We start from the raw sequence: 21445 nt of genomic DNA, 5'->3' as shown, positions 1-21445 counted from the left end.
ATGACATCAACGCTGAGCCGCCACATAGTTAAACCGCTGATAAACAGCTGACACAGCTGACACAGCAAGCAGCAGTCATGTCCTGAAGACACTGGCAGATAAAGCATTGATTGAAACGTAAGACTGATTGAAGCTTACTGTTATTGATTCTCCAGCTCTTGGGCAAAAAAGGAGCGCATACCTAAGAGTGCACAGGTGGTCTCTGTGAGTTTTTTAGTCAATATGAACGCACAGGCTTTAAATGTGTTTCACAATTAGGCTTACTCGCTCTGCATGAGTGAGTTTGTTTGACTGCATTACAAAAGTGCTCTCTCATCCAGGTCTACACCCCCCCCCCCACTACGCTCTGCCAATGAAAGGCGTCTGATCCAACCTTCACAACAGGGTCCTAAGACGCTGACTAGACTCTTCTCCTCTGTCGCCCCCCGGTGGTGGAATGAACTTCCAAACTCCATGTGATCTGCAGAGTCCCTCTGCACCTTTAAGAAAAAGCTAAAGACCCAGCTCTTTCATGAATACCTACTAACTTAATGATGATGGTCTCCATATTATTGATGATGATGATGGTAATGACGATGGTTTTTGTTTGATAACGACGACTTATAAGATGGTTTCTATACTGATTAGAGCTCTCAAGAACTGCCCTCAATGTTGTGCTTTGCCTCTGGTCACTTCCTGTCAGCACCTGTGTGTCCAATCAGACTCAAAGCTGATCGTTTGCTCTTACTGACATTGTTCTCTTTTTTTCTAGATCCTTGCTTGTGTTGTTCTTACTCTCTGATGTACGTCACTTTGGAGAAAAGAGTCTGCTCAGTGAATTGTAGAATTGTTCCCCTTATCTTGGCTTTTGATTTCCATCGAATTGTAGATATGTGTGTGTGTGTGTGTGTGAGTCTAACGCTATTATCTGTTAATAAGATGTATAAATAAGTGTATCTATATTCTCATTGTCTATCCTTTTGGGTGTTTATGTGTCATATTTTGCGTGTCCATGAGTGTGTGTGTGTGTGTCTCCAGGACGACACACAGTGTTGGTGCTGCAGATGCAGGGTGTGAATGTGAATTTAAAGTGGACATGTGATTAATGAGAAAAACGTTACAGTGACCACAGGAGGCTCGTCAGAACGACTGAACCCCACTGAGTGTGTGTTGGTGATATAAAGCCTCTGTGTGTGTGTGTGTGTGTGCGTGTGTGTGTGTGTGTGTGTGTGTGTGTGTGTGTCTCAGTCAGTCATATTGAGGATATAATCCCACTCAGTGTGATGCCTCTATTGACAGACCTCCCACTTCCTCACATACACCTTTATTAACACATTAACACTCCCCCCCGTTGTTATCGCTGTCGCCCCTCAAACATCAACTGTCCGATGTTTGAGCTTTCACCCCTGACCCTAAAGCCTCATGTCATGCTGTCAGACGGACACAAACAGTTGACGACTGGAGGATTATTCTGGTTCAAGTTAGATCACATTATGTCGGCTTGGCAACAGGCTCTTCTGGTTATAATTACAATAATATTCCTGAGATTGGAAACATTGACCGACACTAAAAATAGGTCTGTTGGAGAAAGAAGCATGCCTGCAGAGACGTCGAGTGTAGGGAACAATGGCGTGCAACACAAGCTATTGTAATCATTTCAGTTTATGAAGCAGCTCTGTGGTCGGACTTTGACTTTCCATTCTTGCTGTCCTGTTTGTACGACGTGGTTTCATCGCTGACAGTTGAGTACTCACTTTTGGTTTGAATGTTTTTATCTGGCAGAATAGTCGAGTTACTTTATTTTGTCCTACTACCGTCTCAACCCCCGTTTGGCTCCATGTTTTTTTTTTTTTTTTTAACGTGGCCATACTTCCCAGGGAACGCCAATCAATGAAATGTTGTAGATGTTGTGTTTACTTGAAGATTTCCCTCAAAGCTTTCGTTTGAATCCAAATGTCCATCCTCGGAAAGCACCCAAGACTTATGTGCGTATACGTTTCACGATTCCAGTAAAGTCAAACAATCTCGATACCTGTTTTGATAAATAGGCAACAAAGATAGAAGTCCTAGGCGCCCTAACAGTTTGTTTAAATTGCTCCAACATGTTGGCAACGTATTTGTGTGCTGGACTGTAGCTGCAATTTATTATGGATTCGTTCCTCTTCTAATCACTGGCCTTGAAAACAGATGTATTTTGTCTTCTCTTCTTGGGTACTTTTTAATACTATCATTTTTTTAACATAATGGAGATCGTATTGTTTAAAATATGTGGTATCAAAGAGTACTGAAGTATTGAAAATGGTGAAAACCTTACTGGACAGGCCAACAAAAACTAAATGAAACATTAAATCTAAGTCACATTTATATTTTCAAGTCTGCTTAGGAATTTAATCGGCCACTAAAGCAACCATTTTTTCAACTTTTTTAAACATAGTTTTAAGGGGACGGTAGTGGCTCAGTTGGTAGAGTCGTCGTCTCTTAACCAGAAGGTTTAGGGTTCGATCCCCAGCTACTGCAGCAACATGTCTGATGTGTCCTTGGGCACATTAACCCCAATTTGCTTCGTCGGGGGCGCATGAATGTGATTAGTTACTTTTAATGGTCATTTTACATATTAGCCTCTACCATCAGTGTGTGAATGTGTAGCCCTGCGGTGTTAAAGCACTTTGAGCAGTCAGAAGACTAGAAAAGCGCTATACAAGCTCGAGTCCATTTACCATTTAACGCAACCGATTAATTGCATTTAATTGGACATATGGCCCAAGTGGTGTATAAAAAGCGTTAGCGCTGCAATAAACCTGAATTATTCTTAAGAAATGCAGCACGAACATCTGGAATAAACAACAACAGTGACTAGTTCTGACAACAGGCTCCATATGTGTTTCTTTGTAACATCAATTTGACATCCACATCCAAAAATAAAATAAAATCAACCCTGTAAAAAAAATGACAAAACCCCTACTCTTTCTGAACACAGTCAATCACACACACACACTCTCTCTCTCTCTCTCTCTCTCTCTCTCTCTCTCTCTCTCCATGTCTGCTGTGTCCTCCGCCTCCCACCTTCTGCTGCAATACCAGTCCAAATATTTCAGTCTCCTCTTAAATATTTCACATTCTTTTTTAAATAATTCGTTCTCATTTTTAGCGACAGCAAAATAAGCCACAATGCGCAGCCAAGCCCACACACACACACACACACACACACACACACACATGCGCGGCGTTCTACACAAACACAAGACAAAATGAGGCGTAAAGTTAATTAGACATGGAGCTGAGAGAGAGCCTCTTCCTGCTGTGACACAATCATCTACACGGCACCTCAAGGGGAGAGAAGAGTGTGTGTTTGTGTCCCCAATATACACACAGTTACAAACACACACAGGCGCTTGTGTACATCCAAACACACACATATAAATAAGTGAAGAAGAGGCTAATATGAATAAGTGTGAGCGCAGGCCGATAAAAAACACACACAGAGAATAAACAGTGACTCAGTGACTCAGTTCACTGCTGTGGAACGACCAAATTTACAACAAAACTCGGATGAATCATCGTCCGACTCCGTGAAGAGCTCTCTGATGATACACAAACTTTTGAGACTGCGAGAACCCTCCGGCATCCTTCTTCTCTCAAAACCTGCTTTCACTTCCTTTTGCAGCACAGTGAACGAGGCCACAGGTGGGTTGTTGTTCTGACCACTTCCTGGTTGAGTCCGAGCTCAAACACAAAACAGTTCCTCAGAATATTTTTCCTCCATCTAACCTCAAACCAGCCATGTTTTTAATTCAGAACAGTAACCTCTTCAGTCCACAGCCCCCCCCCCCCCCCCCCCCTTTTGTGTTAAAGGCAGGGTTGGTTATTCTCCTCAGGGCTCCATCCATGCCCGCTCCCGCTCCCCTCACGGCGCCTTCAAACGCCAACCCCCCCCCCCCTTCCATCCTTGAGCACTGCCGGATCACCTCAGAGCACCTCGCTGCATAGCTTTCACCTTTATTCAAATATGTTACCTCATGTCTCATTCAGCAGTATGCAAACACCTGACATTATCATACTGGATGTAAATAAACAAACAAACATGGCAACAGACAGTCAGTAACCACGGCGTCACTATCCCGACGCTCAACTCCCTCAGTTGCGTCACTGAAAAATCTTCGTGAAGGTTTGTCCTTGTCTCTCGTCGCAGCCTTCTCTGCAGCCGTCTTTCTCTTCTTGCCATGTTTAACACGGCGAGCAGTCACAAGTAACCATGGCGGTGGTCATCTTTGCCATCCTCCAGTAGACGTGGAATGAAACGCTTTGAAGGCGGGCTGCTGCACGGCAAAGGAGGAGTTCGATCAGGGAGACATTTGATTGGTACTTTCCATCCAGTCCTCACAGCGGGGACAGGACAGAGGTTTCACTGGATTACAGCAGCTAGCCATGACGCCTCTTTTTTCTGTCCTTTGTCGAAGAACATGATTTATTGATAGATGTAGAATATAACAAATATATAATATAACAAACCCTACCTTAGGCAAGGCAAGGTACCTTACCTCTAATGCATTTGAGTCGGCCGTCATCTGTCGACTTTGAACCTCTTGGAGCGATGGCTAACTCTTTTGGGCTTCCAGTGTTGCAGCCATAAAAGATTTCCTGCTAAGACTTTCACTGCGTTGCATTTTTTTACACTCTTACTTAACACTCCAGCAGCGAGAACGGAGTTTAACTTGAGAAACTGAGCAGAATTTAAGCTGCACTAACATTAAAACGAGCGACATATATTCATTAAAGCTTAGTTGTTATCAAGTGACTGACAGTGGGGATATTGCGTTCGACCCTTCTGGACTTTTTTTCCTTCTTACAATTAAAGCCCGCTAACAAGCTAATTCACGTTACCAATTGGACTACAAATACCAGAATGCAACAGACACTAAGAAAGGTTTCACATTCCTACATAAATACTCTTCATTTATATCTTCTATAGGATTTTTATGTAGATTAAAACAAGGGGAAATTCTTAGTTTGTCTCGGAGATATCTGCCTCCACCGCGAATCAGAGGAGGGGAATAAATCACTAAGAACTACATTTAGGACATTCAACAGCTAGTTCTGCAAACGATTCAACATAAATAGAAAATGAGGTGCCCTTCACATGTCACTTACACAGCCCAGCCGCTGTAAATCCAAAGTAGAGCAAGAAACATGTAGTCATCCGCGGCAGAAAGTAGTCCCTGACAAACTGAATTCTTTACTGCTGCTTGAGTAATGTTTGTTGAGAACTACAATCCCCAGATTTAAGGCCAAATACTGAGCTTGAGGTAAACTTTATACAACAAACAATATATCTGAGACTACATTTTGATACTTTAGCTTCAGTTGAATTGGGAGGACTGGGGGGCTTTTAGGGCGGCAGACCAACTGGTGGAAGCCTTCAGAGACAAATAGAGAAATACAATGTTGGTTTAAATGTCTTCATGGATTTTGCAAACACATATATATAGAACACCTGCCTTACAGCATGCAGCATCTGACAGATCTACAAGAACAAACGTAGCAGAGGAATATTTTAAAAAAGGCGGGCACATCCAGCACAGGCAGTTGCAAAAACCAACAAATACAAACAGAGAACTCCCCGAGCTCTCTCGCAGAAAATAAAATAAGTGGTTCTTGCAACTTCAGTATATAAAACACAGCAGACAAATAAAATAAAAAAAAGAAAGAAAGAAAAAACAATTTATGAGGCATGGGTTGCCATCTGCTCCTGAGACGCCGTTTCTGCTGATAAATCTCTCTCTCTGCTTTAATCCCTCTGTCTCACTTTATCGCTTCTCTGCCAAAACTTTTCCCCCTATTGTTTCTACAACTCCAGTTTTCACCTCGTCCCTAGACTCCCTTTTTTTTTTTTTTTGCCTTTTTAACTGTCGTGTTTCATTCCTATTCTGCTCTTTTTGTCTTAAGTTCAGAAGCTCAGGGTTATCGAGAACACAGAGGGGGGGGGGGGGGGGGGGGGGGAGGGACGCTTGTGTTGTCCTCGCAGGAGGAGAAAAACACAGGAAAAAGAATGGTGGAACAGGGGAGACGCTCAGGAGGGAGATGTCCAAATATTTATTTTCTGCCTAATTGGGCCAAGGATGAGCCAGCAGCTGTCTTAGATAACTCAGTCTATCCTGAAGGAAGGAGGAGATGAGCATGAAGGGAAAGGGGTGGAAGGAGTTGGGAATACTACGGAAAAACAAGGCGAAGTGGCGGCGTTTCAAAGAAAGGATAGAGGAAGTGAAACGCTTTGGCTGTGAGGAAGGGGATATCAAGGACGGGACTGAGGAAGAGGGGGAGCGGGGAATGAAAGCAGTGGCATGGGCTACCTCGGGGGAAGTGGTATCCAGTAATTAAACAACAGGGCTCGTACAGCATGTGTGGCCCGCACAACAAAAGTTCTTTTACTGCTCCCCGCTGAGCACGTTCCAAAACGACACATTGCGGCTAATTGGAGCAACATATTGGAGCGAACATCCCCACTGAACCTGCCTGGTAGGGAGGTGTGGAAGTAATGCACAATCAGACATAAAAGGGCAAATCCACAAAAAAATCCGCAAATATGGTTCAGTGCATGACTAGGGAATGAGCCTGAAGGTAAAGGCATGAAGGGAACGCTAAGTTCAAAGTGGGTGATGAAACAAAAGAGACAAAAGGAGTTTTAAAAGGAAGCAAAAGCATGAAGTTTGTATACTGGAAACACAGTAAGGGAACACTCTGCTGTGTACTGTAAATACAAGCTGTGGGAATGGTTTACTCTCAATGTGACCTCTGTAAATCAGTGCAAGGGCTGATGACCGTCAGTCCATGGTTTAATCTGAAAGGCGTCCTCCAACCCGTCGCAGCGACGCCCGCAGTCGCTTTGAAACAGACCATGTGAGCGAATAATTGGTTTACATCGTGTCGAAAGTGAAACAGGCAGCACGGGACATTTACATATTCCTGCTCGAGGGGGAGGCTTGTGACGGAAAACTGAAACCTGACATTTTGAAATGTAGAAGTAAATGTAAGGATGTGAAGATGTGGCTGGAAAACACATTAAAGCTGCACGAATCCATGTTTTTATGTTAACAATGGATTAAAAAAACAATGGGCGATTTCTTTGGTGGCTGATTAAAATGACAACAGCTGCAAAAATAAGACCTGAATTATCTTGTTTTTAAGTTTATTGGGGTCACAGATTGAGCTGCTGCATTTACTAAATTGAGATTAAAAATGTGTTATTTTACGGTTTTTGTAGGTTTACTCTATTTTTGTTCTTTGTGTCCCGCCGCTTGGCAGAAAAAGTTCCCCGCAGAGATAATTAACTCAAAGTTGAAGTGGAGACCAAAGACGCTAGCGTCGATGGTGCTGCCTCTGAAGACGAACGTGGGAGAAAAGTTGAGCAGACTCTCGACTGACATTGTTTTTCGTCTGAGAGTAAAAAGTATAATGATGCTGAGCCTTCTTTTTAACGTCTTTTTTTTATCTTTTAAGGTAAAGAAAAAGACATCGTATTTACACTTTTGTCTTCATGACTTGCCCAAAGCAACCTGAAATAGAGAAACAGGAAAGTCTGGGATTCATATTCCAGGTGACTCGTAGACTAACTACCCTGTCTGCGTTACAAATGCTGACATCAATATCCCCCCCCCCCCCCCCCCCCCGCGCGTCAACCCCCCAAACCTCATTCCAGTGGAGAGAAATTCATTACATTCCTCTCCAGCTGTCCATCAACTGCTCCCTCCTGGCAGGGGTTGACTTGTCTTGCATTATTTTTTATTTCTTTTTTACACGTTTGCGAAAAATTACAGTGCCTTTTTTCCACTCTCTCCATCCCAGATTCCAATTTCCTGTGGGTGGCTGACGTCTGCTGGCTGTCGAGGCGGGAAGACGGCAAGTTTTTGATGTCGTGTTTTGCGGTTGCGGCTGGGTTTTGGGTGCGCACGGCGGGGACCCTAAAGCTCTCGGGGAAAAAGTACAGAGAACAGTAGGAGATTGAAGTCACTCCAGCTCCCGCCTCTGAAGCTGACAGCTGAGAGATTAGTGGTTAATTAAGTCGGGCGATTTGACTGGCATGTAGGGAACAGCCCCTCCAGCCAATCAGGGTTCTTTTTTTTTAGGGGGGGGGGGGGGGTTATTGGAAAACAAGAGAATAACTACAGCAGCCTCTGGGGAGGGGGCTCACTGTAAGACATGAGACTGTAGCCGAATGCAGCACAAATACTTCCTGACTCTTCACTTTCTCATCCCTCTCTCACATCTGGAGAGCCGAGATAAGGAACGCGCAGCCAAAACAAAATGGTGATTGACACCTAGCTTGCTATGTGCATATTTAAAGCCGTGCAAATTCAAATTTTCAGGTGCGGATGAATGCAAAAAGAAGATGAAAGGAGAGAGGAAGAATGGCAAAAATACTGCATGAGACACCTGAGAATCCTGAATGAAAGAGAGGAGGAAAGACGGACAGAGAAGGGGGAGATTTTTTTTTTTTTTTTTTTTAAATGTCCCACCCAAATATAGGACCATAAACACCTTCTCCAACCTCTGAACCAAACACACACACACACACACACACACACACACACACACACACACACCTTTTTTTGAGAGGGTTACAGAGACGGCCACTTCACAAAAACACTACAGCTTTTCCCTTTGATAGCTCCATCAAAGAGAACTTTCTGCTTTTGAAAGACATGTAAATAGCCCTTCAAAAAAAAAAACATCAAACAGGTCAAAGAAATCACATCAAAAGGACGACGGAGTTCAAGGTTTACCTTGAGCAAGGTCGTGACGATGTTTTTCAATTACTGTTTGGACTCACTTATTATTTTGATAACAAAAATAATGAAGTACTTTAAGATCTTCAAAGGTTCTTTTATAAATAGTTGGACATTTTTAGTAAATATGTTTATGTGCTTTGATGCTAAATGTTAACGTCCAGGTAGCAGCCCGTTAGCTTAGCATGGATTAGCTTAAAACGGAAAAAGAGCGGGAAACAGCTAGCTAGGTAACCAAAACCGCTCTTAACTCTTATTATTCTGTGAAACAGCGAGCATTAAAGGTAACCAGCTGGTGGATTATGATAAATCTGTACAAAGACAATCTCACTTTAACTCTCTGTTATCTTTCTGTTATGCTAAGCTAACTGTATATTTACAGTATTTCCCAGACGTTTGAGTTGAACAAATCTCCTTACTTCACTCTTGAAACGGGAGAAATGTGTGCAATTGTTAACGTCTTCAAAAACACAGTTTTGTGTTCTCTTTGAAGCTTCAAAATACTCGTTTATTGAGCGATAAGGCAGCTTTAGAAAACCCTTCAAAGTGACGGTTTACAACTTTGATGCTCACAAGAAAGACTCAGTGCCTTACATTCAATTAGTTATCTAAACGTGGTTGATTGTACCCCAAGAACGTTGTGTGCTCAATTTGATATTTTCCTTGAAAGCAAATGTTAATATAAAAAAACGGACTGTACCCAAGGCTTACAAAATCAGGTTTATTATGTATGATTTTTTTGTGTTAAACCAGTATTTAAGGCTCTGTTTAAAGGCTCTGCCCTTGGCAAAGTTACCACAGGCACAATTCTTACGGGTTTCCTTTAATTGTAGCCTCCGTGCTTTGGAGGTTACCCCACCTGGTTTTAAGATGATGAATGAGGGAAGGTGTGAGCATCCTTATGTTGCGGTGAGGGAGAAAGGGGCACGAGACATCTGAGAGGGGAGAGGGGGAGTAGCTTGGCCTCAGGCTCTGTGTGTGTGTGTGTGTGTGTGTGTGTGTGTGTGTGTGTGTGTGTGTGTGTGTGTTTGTGTTTCAGGCAAAGATAAAAAAGAACTCAGTGTGGAAAACACACAAGTACAAACCAGTCTCATATATTTCACCCTGAAATTGTTGCCTTGTTCACTTTTGTCTGTGCAATACCTGCTTTCATTAAAAAGACCAAAGAAGAGCCAATGTTTTTGTCTTGCTTTGAATAAGGAAAACATATAGGTCAACATACATAAGTTATCTTTCTTTCCTATTTGTCTGATCATTTAAAAATGGGAAAATACAACTTTTTCATCTTAAAACAAAGATTGTATGTCCAAAACAATATGTGAACAAATCCTAATAACTTTGTATAATTTTATATATTAAAACAAGAGACGGAGACGATGGGTTGCACAACATTGCAAAGAAAATTCATAATTTGTCTGGTGGATTAGAAACACTTTGAGAAGTTATAGAGAAGAGGAAGTGATATCAATCAATCAATCAAACTTTATTTATACAGCACCTTTCAGACAAATTAAATTGCAGTTCAAAGTGCTTTACAAGAGTGCAGAAAAGTTATTGACGAAAAAGTAGTTTATAAAATCATTGAGAGACTAATGCACACCAAAAAGAATTAAAAAAAATATAAAAATGAAAAAATAAAATACGACACATAAAAGCAATAAGATATTAAAATGAATACATAGGAGAAGAATGTGATTTGATAGAAGAAGTGCCTTGCTCAAGGGTACATTGGCAGTGCTAAGGAAGTGAACTGGCACTTCTCCAGGTACCAGACCAATTTCCAGATTTGGCCTGCATAGTGACTTGAACCAGTGACCCCTCTGGTTCCTGACCCAAGTCCCTAGACAGACTGAGCTTCTGCCACCCTGACTTGTCAATTTATGTATTTATTTTCTCTTCAATTGACACTGGATGTGTATTTGTGTCATAGTTGCCGAAAAAGTATATTAGAGGTAAATGACAAATAAGAGTAAACTTCATCCCATCCTTTCTGAACGTGTACTTTTGATAATCCTGTTATCATACGTGTTGAGCGGAGGTTTGAAAAGAAAGTACAGGGATCCTCTTTGCTGTAATTCATTCTCACTGCGCCTCTCACCTTGAGTTATCGTAGAGTTGACTGTTTTTCATTTGCATGCGAGTTGCTGGTGCCAAATTAACTTGGCAATAAAAACACCCATTCTGTATTTCAGTACTTTTTTACGATCTGCTGCATCAATCAGGTCGCCGTCGCAGCTGCTGAATTCTAATCAGGAGCTACCTGTGACTTACTGAGCGGCTCCCTGATTGAACCAGACCTCATTTGATATTTTCACACTATTATGATTCTCTGGATGAAAGCGTCTAAGAATTAGAAGGGGTCTAAGTTAAATTTAATTTGTGCATACTTTTGTACAAGTCAAACTCATTTCTCCACAACTTTCTCACACTGCTGAAAGCGCTGCTCACCAAATCATCGCCTTTACTGACTCAGTTCACTTGGCACTTGCACTCCGGCGCTGTCATCGTTTGCACCAGTTGCAGGAGAGACTAGTCAGCCTCGCCATTAGCCGGCAGCAGCCCCGTAGCGCTACCAGGCTGAGGGGTTAAGCGCGTCCTGTTTGGGGCGCTGGTTTAGAGCTGAAGGAAGACGAGGGATAGCTCAAAGAGAAAGGGAACATTAAGGATGAACTGGTGCAATCAGCCCAAGGCAGAGCAGAGGCTGAGCAGGGTTCAGTGAATTAGCAATATCTCTTCCCCGCATAGATCAATGGAGCATTACCGTAAGAAAGAAGGGGGAGATGGGAAGAGGGAGGCTATAGAGACCAAGAGAGAACGAGACAGTTACAAACTAATAATTTGGCTCTGCCTGGAGCATGCTTTTTCTCTCTTTTTTTAGGTCTTTCGTTCACTTTTCAAATCCCACTTTGACGTCTCCAGTCAAATAAGGCAGATCACAAACGCAGGATGGCAGATTTCCAGCCAGTAATCACGGAGCAGAACCATTATTATCCAAATAAAGGCCTGATTATAGGCTTAATGAATTAAGAGGCTCCTGGTAGCTAATAACACACCCACAGCCAAGTAGCCCACACAGAATTAAAAAAAGAGATTTTCCACAAACCTAATTTCCAACAAAATCCACCAATATTGAGTTATAACCAAGGCTGCCCATAAGGGGGGAATGGGGGGGACCTTGGGGGGCCCATTAGGGTTCATTAAAACATGGTCCATCCAAATATTTAAGCAACCATAACCAATTCTGTTTAAACCTCAATACTCATCATTATTTTATAACTCAACAGAGAAACACCTTTTTCCTTTGTGGCCTGTTTCAAAATGTAAATCCCCTAAAAAATGGTGTGAACCATTTTTTGTAATGTTAAAGTTGTGGGAGGGCCCACTGAACTTAACTGTTAGTAATCCTGGGCTGGATACTGCCATGTCAGGACCTACACAAAATGTAGGATGCCAGAAAGAAAGGAGGCTATGGCATTTGACCCCAACAATAACTTTAAGCAAACGTTTTTTCAGTAAGCTCCAAAAGCTTATCAGAGTGGGTAAATGTTAGCCAGGAGACTAGCACTAACACTACTGATCCAACACGTATGTTATGATATTGTTAAATTACATCTGTGTAGGGTCACTTTGGGTGAGTGGGCCTTGTCATAACTGTCACCAAAAACCTTTCAGGACGATATTGGTCTTTCAGGCTTAAACACCAATGCACTGGCCTGTAGTCTAACTATCTGCTAGTAGTAGTACAACATTTTAAAATGCATGAAAGCCCAATGGTTTGGAGATCACCATTGACAGTTTTATCTTCAGGTGTGTGATGAGACTGTTCATCCTCTCTCCAGCGTCCAGTCTATGTGTCAAAAAGTTCCTTCTCATTTCAGAATTAAAACTGTCTTTAAAGTTTGGCCGTGCTTGATAATCCAATATACAGGGATTTCATTCCTCTCCCCTGGCACACTGTAGTTTCTATTTTAATTTCTATTCCGCTGCACCTGGGATGAGAATTTTCACATCGGGGTAAAAAATGACATAAAGTTCAGTTCATCATTGTCAGTCACCTCTCTGCCTCTTAGAGAGGCTGCAGGGGAATTCAATTCTATGAAACCAAGAAATAACACCTACAAAAAGTTACTTCACAACCTCGCCGCCTGTCAGCTGGTGACAAATTAACGGTAAAGTTGGGGGGAATAAAATGCAGGTTCAACTCATTGTGTTTCCCACGCAGGTATACCTGGATCTATATTACATTCCTGGGAGATAATTATAACACCTAAAACTGTCTCTGCTCGGTGAGAACTTTTTGTTGGGTGGCAGTGCTGAAAAAAGTTGACTTATTGAATACTGCATTTCATTTAAGTGTTGCACCATCTTTTTTTCTTATCTTTGTGGGTCTACAGCTAACGGTTGAAACACGAACAGGAACATTTAAGGGCCCGTGTCCACTAAAGGCCCTGACGCACCAAGCAGGCGGCAAAGAACTAGGGCGCCTGTAACGTGGCGCACGACGCCTTTTGTCGTGGCCAAAAAGTTGCACTTGAACACACCGCTAAGACTACATCTGACGGCCAACCACCACGTACGTTCTGCGCATGTGTGAGAGGCTATAACTCTCCACGCCAGCGGGCAGCGGTAGTCTGTAATCGTCATTCCAAAAAGGGGGAACCGGAAGAGGACGAGGAAGAACGCGGATAAATAAACCGTTGTTGTGATACGATAAGACAATTTTTGCTCAACACTCGTAATATAGGAACTTCTAATCGAGAATAATGTCTGATACAAAGTAGAAAATGGCGCTGGCGTTGTCAGCCCTTGGTCTTTTATTAGTGGAACAAGAATAGAAGAGGCGATTCCATATTTCTTCTTGTGCACTGGCTCTCCTGTTTCGCTTAGCTGAACAGCCAATCAGTGAGATTCCTACCCCCAACCGCGCCGATTCAACATGTGGAATCGGCCAAAAAAAGGCCAACTGGGGCCAACGGGTAGCGACGGAGCTGGACACACGACCTCTCATCAAGACCAACAGCCGACGGTCTTCTTGGTGTGTCAGGGCCTTAAGGATGTTTTTTTTGTGCTGGCAGCGCCCAAAACCTCAGTTTCAGATCGGCGCTCATTGTTGCTCGGTTATGAAAGTTAACTTCTGCTTCCCTCGATCTTGACCATGAGGTTGGTTTTAATACCTCAGTGTGTTAAATATTTTCCTGTCTCTACTATAGACAGGAAGTTGACGGACAAAGCACTGCAGCTTTTTAAGATCGCAATGAAAAAAGGAGGATGTGATTTCCAAGTGACGTCCAAAACACGTAAATTATGCACTTGCTATGCATCTCCATTAAACACATAGGACAACACAATGTTCATCAAGTAGAAATAAAAAGGGACTTTTGAGTGAAAAAAGTAGAAAGTCCAGGATTGTGTAGTTGCCACCTGACAGAGTGTAATTGTGGCCGAGTTGGACAATATATCACACCAAGTCTGCCACATTTCCTGCAGCTGTCCCTGACCTCTGACTAAAGAGAATGTTTCTACGGGGATCAATAAAGCCCCGCATGTTAAATCATAATTGCATTAACCTAAGAGAAGATGTGGCGGGGGCCAGGTCGCTCTCCTGGGAAGTCGCATTTTTATGGGACACTAATGTTGTTACTCCCTCTTGCTCGTCTGCTGCAGAGACATCCTGCAGTAACCCGATAGCCACAACACTTGAGAAAAACCTCGCCTCATTACCTAACCCAATCTCTCTTTTTCTCTCCCTGACTCTGTCGCTTTCACTTAGTGGCCCTCCGATACACACAAAGCTGCTAATGCCCAGCACACAAACCTCCAACTAAAACCACTGGACCTTGTTCCAGAATAAAAAAAAAAAAAACGACTGCATACAGACACTCGGCCTTCACAGAAAACAAGTCGGTGCCCCGTGGAGTATGGATTGCATTCGAGGGAGGGTGCCTCCATAGATCACAGTGCGTTTATTGGCTCCATGGATTCCCTTGAGTTCATCCGGCTCCAGAGGAGGAGAAAGAAGCGCAGAGACTGAATATAGATTCTCTCCACCACCGTCTGCTGAGCAGGCCCGGCTGCTCCATCAGCCTTTACCCTATTAGAGGCCATGATGGAGTGTGACAGAGTGTGTGTAAGTGCTCGCGTGTGCATAGTAAGTGAGCAGAGGCTGTATGAGTGCCGGTTTAAGGGAGCGTAATGCACCGGACATACAAAGTATTAGAAGCAATTTCATGCTGCAAACTCTTGCGGCGTGTCTGAATCATTTGCGTCATCCAGAGTTAAAAATCAATAATGCTCTTACCCTAAATTCATCCAATTTGTTTCATTAAACGAAAAGATTGGATAACTCTTACATTTCTTGGCTTCATATTTATGTGGGTTGCATGTTTGTGTAGCTGTGTGGGATGGACAAGACTTGTAAGATCCCAAAAGTGCTGGAAACTTTGCAAAATTCAGGGGTACTGACCGTACTTACTAAGAGGTTAAAAAAGACAAGCAGGGCACTCTCTGAATCATTGACATATCAGTGTTAATATCCACTAATGTCAAGAAAAATAAAGTGTTAATTACGCAGACTTTATTGTCCCATAGGGGGAAATATGTCGTCTTGGCTTTGCACAGTTGGCACACAGGTCTACAACTATCCAGTACCTGAATAAATACTTTGATATTTGAGAAACTTTTTCTGATAATGTTTAAAAAATATTAGAAAACTTTTACTTCTGGAGTGTTTTCTTGTTTGGCTATACTTCTAAAGTAAAAGGATCTGAAAAAAAACGCTCCTTCTACTTTCTTCCGGCTCTTCATCCTGTTATGGCGGGATTACAGAGAGGAGAAATACACAAGAAAAGGATAAAAGGAGGGGAGGACACAGACATAATCTACTTTTTGAAGTGAGTATAACCAAGATGGTCACACACTCACACTGCGCCTGATCACATTACATCCTTATAGGCGGGAAAAGGCGAGGGGAATGGGGGCGAGGGGGTCAAGAATGGAGCAAAAGTCGGCTTTGAATTCTGATAACAAATTGCGGAATACCCAACAATTATGTGACTTACAACTTGATGAAATAGTTCAAGCTGCTATCATGAGCGTGAAGTTCAGATAAAAATGGCCGCCATGTTGATCTGGTGAGTAGCAAATCCTTTTTCCGAAAGGATATCAAACGGAAATAGACTGTGGAAGACGAGACAACAAAGACGAGGAAGTATGTGAGGATTCATCTCACGGTAAGAGAAGGGAAGGTCACTGAATGGAGACGGAGACAGAGTCACAGTACTCTGGTTACTGGCAGCCAGTGGACACAGAGACAGGGAGAGTGATAACCAGGGGACAGCTGGAAACACAGGGAGCAGGGCAGCACTGCCGGCCGGCTGGCTGGCTGGCTGGGCACACAGCGGGGAAACATGAGCAGGGGCGTGTGTGACTCCATGAATCTCGTCTTCAGAGGACGACCAAGTGAAAGACGGAGCAGCAGCAGCAAAGACAGGAATGGGGGAAAGAGGAGTTTGTAAGGGCACATGGGGGATGTGTATGTTTGTCATCCGGGGGCTTGGCACTGGGTGAAAGGTTGGGATTGACACTGAATGCCACAACCGGACTGTTAGAGGTTCTTGTAGTAGATGCCAACAGCAAGCTAATAGTGGAAGTGGTGTAATCACAGCGAGCAATAAATACACCGGACTACAGCTAAATGACTCCAAGAAAGGTTGGGATTGTGTTACTGCCTCGATGAACCTAAATATATGACTTGAATTCAGTTTCATATTTAGCCGCTATGGTGCTAGGAATAGCATTTTTGGTTGGTCCGCCACTTTGATCTAGACTTAGAAACAGGAAAATCCATTGCCATTTATTTCACTTTCACCAAAAACAGGATAGATTTGAACAATCTTTGGTACCAACATTCACATTCCCAGATGCTATACTCTACTTTATACCTCGTGCCAAAAGTGGGTTAGAGTTTTTCCGCTTTCATCAGTAAAAGGTCTCAAGAGTCTACTGGATAGAAAGGCCGACATGCATGGTTCCCAGATGATGTATCCTCATGCCATTGGTGATACTCTGCCTTTGTTACTAGAGCAAGTTGATGGGAAGTCTTCACTGAAATGTCTGGAGAACTGTTGGATGGATCGCCGTGGAATTTGGTTCACACATCCGTGGTCGATTTTCGGTTTGGTTGATGTTTTGAGCGTTCTAGTTTCTTTTGCGTTAGTTTGATCAAGAAACAGAGATTACAGCGATGCATCATTTAACCTCCAATACAGCCAAACATTTGAAGTCAGGTAGCTACAATTACAATAGTTCATGCACAAATCATATGCTATGGAATATATGAAACATCTGGCTGTTCATCTTTCGCAACCAGGCTAAACTTAAACGGCAAACGGTCAACATTCCTCATTAACATCTTGGTACATTGGGTCTTTTTGAGACGACAATAATGGCTGTGGTCTTACTTCTTGAAACTGAATCTTTTAGATCACGTTGTTTTTTATTCATTTGATGATGCAGTGTTTTCTCTAACTTTTTCCTGACGTACCTGCTTGGCTACGTGCGCTCAGATAGCTTTATCATTAAGAACACGGGACAGCACAATCTCTGGCGTTGAACTTAATATGCTTAATGGTGTGTATAATGTACAGGAAATGAGGACTGGAATGAACGGCGGATTGGAATGAGTCAGGGCCTGCTGTAGTGTGAAGGGGGCTCAGTGTGCCGAGGTTTTAATCTAGAGACTTTTAGGTTGAGCAGGCGGAGGGAAACATAAAGCCCATTTTTCACAAGACGCACAGACCTGACAAAGTGTGTGTATATTCGGCGCAGGGCCATTTGGAGGAATGCTGTAGGTGAGTGTTCAGAGTAGTAGGCCATCTGACAAGGAAGTGCAGCAGGCCATACATCATACACGCTGAAGTGCAACTCCGGCTTGTATGGTTTGTGTCTATGGTGCACTTTCTGAGAGACTACGGCGGCGGCGCAGAAGACATTTTGGGAGCAACTAAGGGTAAGTTTTGACTCTTTCTCTCTCTTCTTTCTCTGGTCTTGTTTCCCATTCATCAAAGGTGATGAGGAGGGAGACAGGCAAGAGGTACAGAGCGGTTCCTGCACGGCTATCATTAAATAAGAGTTCAACACCAGAATTCATGAGTAATTCATGATGTGCTGCACACATTCTTCATTTGCTATAGGTAGCAGAATGAAAACCCTTATCTGGGGCAAACACTGTATCCTCTCTGCAGTTGGGCTTGGCAACAGCGAAATACACGCGGCAAACGCACACTCATGCATCATTACATTGCAAATGTGAGGTTCTTGTAAATTATAATTATTCTTCTTACTCCATGCACATTGGTAAAATGTTCCAACATTATTTTTCTTTCCCAATACGGATTTCGAAACATAAAGCAATGGCCAACACTTAAGCCCCGTTTCCACCAAGCAGTCCGGTTTGGTTCAGTCCAGTTAGGTACTGTAAACCCTGAGCTTGCTTGCGTTTCCACAGCCAAACGTACCCTCATTTGGTAAGCGGAGTGTAAGCCAGAAGGAGATAGTCGCGTCAGCTATGTAATAGTGTGACATCATAGCAGCCCAACATATTGTAGCCAGATATTCATTAAGTTAAACGTTCAAAAGAACAGGGACACAGTAAACAAGGGACCCTTTAGGATCCGATCGGTACCCTTGGCACCTCAACAGAAGGGTACCAAAAAAGTAGGACTGTACAGATCCCTTATTTTGGTACCATTCCCAACTTTTGACGACGGAAACGCCAATAAATGGTTATCGTACCGAACCGAACTGAACCGGACCGGACCGCTTGGTGGAAATGGGGCTTTAGTACCCCTTCCATACAAGAATGATAATGAAAATATCTAAGTTTGTGTTGGACAAACATCCTATCCTAGCTATGACAAACATTTGAGGACCCCGTATCATCCTCATTTTCACCATTCATGTTGTTAGTCAGAGAAACCTAAAGAGTAGCTCTGCTTGATTTGCGTCTCAAAAAAAGTTCCTTATTTATGTTATATTGGCGTCCGTAAAAACCCACATTTCGAGGGTGAGATGGTCTTGAAATATGGAAAAGACCTGAGAATACGGGAGTGTTGGCAGGTATTGATTGGTGCATCAATTGGCATACTCTCCGGTAACAAGTACAGCATTTTAGAACAGGTATTGAATCATCTTGATATTTTTCCACTACAGTATTAAACAAAAAGGTGTTTGCTGGTTCGCCAGTTTGCCTCAATTTGTAGAGCATACACTCCATGTGCAGAGGCTTTAGTCCACGCTGCAGTGGCCCTGGACTCGACTCAAGTGGCCCTTTGCTGTATTCAATTATTTCCTTTCAAAAGTTCCTGCCACTCTAAAGCCATTGTAAAGGCAAAATGGTGTAAATATTAATAACATAAAAAGATGCTTCCCAAACAGCATCAACATCAGGGGTGCTGTGGTATGGATTTCAGAACCTCCCTGACATTGCACAAGTCAAAAGGTTGAGAGAAACTGCGTGATCTACTTATTCACAAGCTGCTACAAAAGATGCCCTTTTCCAGGTGCTCACCTATTTATTGAAAAAGTACCCAGTGTACCCTCTTTAACAGCGGCATAAGGAGTACTCTAAGCAATCCTTGGGTAATGGCTTAGCAAGACAGGTCAAGTGGTGAAAAAGGCTTTTGAACAATCTTTTTCTCCACTTCAAATGTCATTTCAAACGCCAAGGTGGAACTGGAAAGTTTGCTCAAATGAAAAAGCAGAAGACGGTCTGTACGTGAGCTGTCAGAGCAAATAGATTGTAAAGAAAAAAAATGTAAACACAGGCAACACAATAATATTCAAAATGGGAAATCAGACACACATTTGTGGAACAAGCAGAGCTACAAATGCTCAAATGAAGGATGATATGGGAGTGAGATAATTAAGAAACATACATGGAGGGTAATGAAATAGTTTGATTAAAAAATCTAAGACCCCCTTTCATCCAAATCCCAGTTTAACCCTAATACCCCACTGTGTTATTAAAAAACAGGGTACATAGATCATTTTTAATGCTGATAGTGCAGCATACATTAGCGAGTCCTTTGAACCCTCCAGTGGTTTGGATTATCACTTTGTATCAGTCGTTCATCTCGAGACCGGCCAATCAGAGAGCTCCTCTCAACATCAAAGAGAATTTTTTTTTTTTTAAAAGCAGCTGTTATTAAAAAAGCCTTTTCATCTCATTGCAAACTTACTCTACACAATATTTTCTGACCTAATTTCACGCCATATATCTCAGGCAATTTGAAGGGTCCTGTGAGAAAGTGCTTGAATCTTCAAAATGTGTTTGGGACGGACTAATTGAGGCGTTGAGGAGCGCTGTGCGTCTGGAGGTAATGATCCAGCTGCTAGCTGCTTCTCCACGTTAATGGTTTGAACTTTGAAACTGTTTTAGAATATTTCTTTCTTTCTGTCTTTTCATCTTTTTTTTTCCTGGTACAGTTAGAGAGTTAGAGAGAGTTAAAGTAAACAGGCATTCCACTCTATATATACACACAATATAAGTTCTTCCTTTATATTAAAGAATTTTCTAAATTTGATCAGGAAACTGGCTGCTAGCTTCCTTGCCACATTAATGGTTTGATCTTTTGAAACCTTGACAGCGTTAGAAGATGCCTGCGCTCAGATCTTTAATTCGAGTAAAGATGGGGCTTTTTAAAACCTCTAAAGTCACAGAGAACCTCCATTAAATCACATAACGACTCAAATTTAGCGAAAAGAGTGTTGCTGCTAGCTTCCTCTCCACATTGACGGTTTGAACCTCGACACTTTTAACATTTTAGCATCTTTTTGGTTCATTCTTGACTTGTTTTTGGTCAAACTGAGCTTCTTTTTTTTAACCTTACTAAGTTAACCAGTCAGAAAAAACACAAATGAAATCTCATTCAAGTCTTGGTATCATTTGGCTTCAAGAAACAACCTGCTAGCTTCCTTTTCACAAGTTTGAATGTTGACACCTTGACATTTGAAGCATCTTTAATTTCCTCTCTGTTAATGTTAGATTTATGATTTCTTTTTTAACTTAAAAAGTTTATAAGCCACCAAACAAAATATATTCATTATCAGTTCCTTGGCATTAAAGATTTCTTCAGATTTCATACGGGAAAGTCGCTGCTAGCTTCCTTTAAGATTGAGTTATATCGCCTTGTATGTGTTTCAATACAAAACTAAAAAGTTATATAACATAGAAGTATATATTTCAACATAATTTCTACCTTGATATTACAGAGTTACTCAAACGTCTTTAGCAAAAAATGGCTGCTAGCTTCCCCCGTGATTTGAACTTAAAAATATGCCAAAGCTGTCAAGGTTTCAGTGTTTGTATCTTTTTTCTCGGGTAAACTAGCTGCTAGCTTCCTCCTCCAATTAATAATCCACATTTTGAAACCTTAACAGCTTCGGCATATTTGTTGCTTTACTCAAAACTTAATTCACGCTCAATTGAGCTTTTATTTAACTAAAAGGTTTACAAGACAATTTACTTGCCCTCAGATATCAATTAACTTCTCAAATGTCATAGGGAAACGTTGCTGCTATAGCCTCCTCTCCGCATTGATGGTTCAAAATCATAACACTGAAAAGCAAAGATATGAGCTAAAAATGAGCTTCAGTTCAATATTATATTATCCTTGATATCACAGATG

General features: G+C 42.2%; 1 protein-coding gene across 2 annotated transcripts in view; it reads right to left on the bottom strand.

The window, feature by feature from the left end:
• ext1c (exostoses (multiple) 1c) overlaps positions 1-21445 on the bottom strand; it is a 102108-nt gene that overhangs the window by 51943 nt on the left and 28720 nt on the right. The window lies entirely within an intron of this gene.

Source organism: Labrus mixtus, chromosome 16 (genome assembly GCF_963584025.1).
Source record: "Labrus mixtus chromosome 16, fLabMix1.1, whole genome shotgun sequence".
NCBI classification, from domain to species: Eukaryota; Metazoa; Chordata; class Actinopteri; order Labriformes; family Labridae; genus Labrus; species Labrus mixtus.
This window is presented reverse-complemented; position numbering and strand designations above follow the sequence as displayed.